Here is a 786-nt window from a genome sequence, read left to right on the forward strand (position 1 = left end):
TCTGATCCCGCTTCCTCGTAAACAAAACGAATATTGAGGTGAGGATAGGGGCGAGGGGGAGGTTGAGGAAGGACTCGGAAATCCACAAACACCCCGCGAATGCGAGAAATAAAGGCCGGCTTGAATGCAAGTGCCGCTGGCTCCGGTACCCCCGGAGAGAAGGCAGCGGTGGGATCATCCTTGGCAGCCTCTGCTGGGACTCCCGGCGGGCTCAGCTGGATCCGCGGAGCCCCGGCACACGGGTCAGCCCAGGGGGCTCACCAGGACAGGCCGGGTGGGAGCCCTGCTGGCCGGTGCGCCGGCACCGCGGCACTTGCCAGAAGGGGCTGCATTGTAGGGCTGTTACACATCAGCATGAATCTCAGCGGGTCCATTTGGATGTAAATGCTGGTATGGAAATTCCTATTGCGTTTCGCATAGCATGAGCGTTGCAGTAGAATAAAAAATGAACGTTAGACCAGACGGTCTCACAGTAGGTGCTTTTTGAACTGAATCGGGTAAAGGAGTTTTGTGTTTCTTCTTCAGCAGCTGCAGCAGGAGTACCAGCTCCCCCACGAGAACTTCAGATCCCAGCGATCAAAGCTCTCGAGTTTCATAAACTGTTCCTTCCTTCCTTCCTTCCTTCCTTCCTTCCTTCCTTCCTTCCTTCCTTCCTTCCTTCCTTCCTTCCTTCCTTCCTTCCTTCCTTCCTTCCTTCCTTCCTTCTCCGCCACTTCCTTCCGCCACTTCCTTCCGCCACTTCCTTCCGCCACTTCCTTCCGCCACTTCCTTCCGCCACTTCCTTCC

The 786-nt window shown here is 55.9% G+C and overlaps 1 protein-coding gene across 1 annotated transcript in view; it reads left to right on the forward strand.

The window, feature by feature from the left end:
• PKDCC (protein kinase domain containing, cytoplasmic) overlaps window positions 1–786 on the forward strand; it is a 38,377-nt gene that overhangs the window by 3,757 nt on the left and 33,834 nt on the right. The window lies entirely within an intron of this gene.

This window comes from Geospiza fortis, unplaced genomic scaffold, assembly GCF_000277835.1.
Source record: "Geospiza fortis unplaced genomic scaffold, GeoFor_1.0 scaffold41, whole genome shotgun sequence".
Lineage (NCBI taxonomy): Eukaryota > Metazoa > Chordata > Aves > Passeriformes > Thraupidae > Geospiza > Geospiza fortis.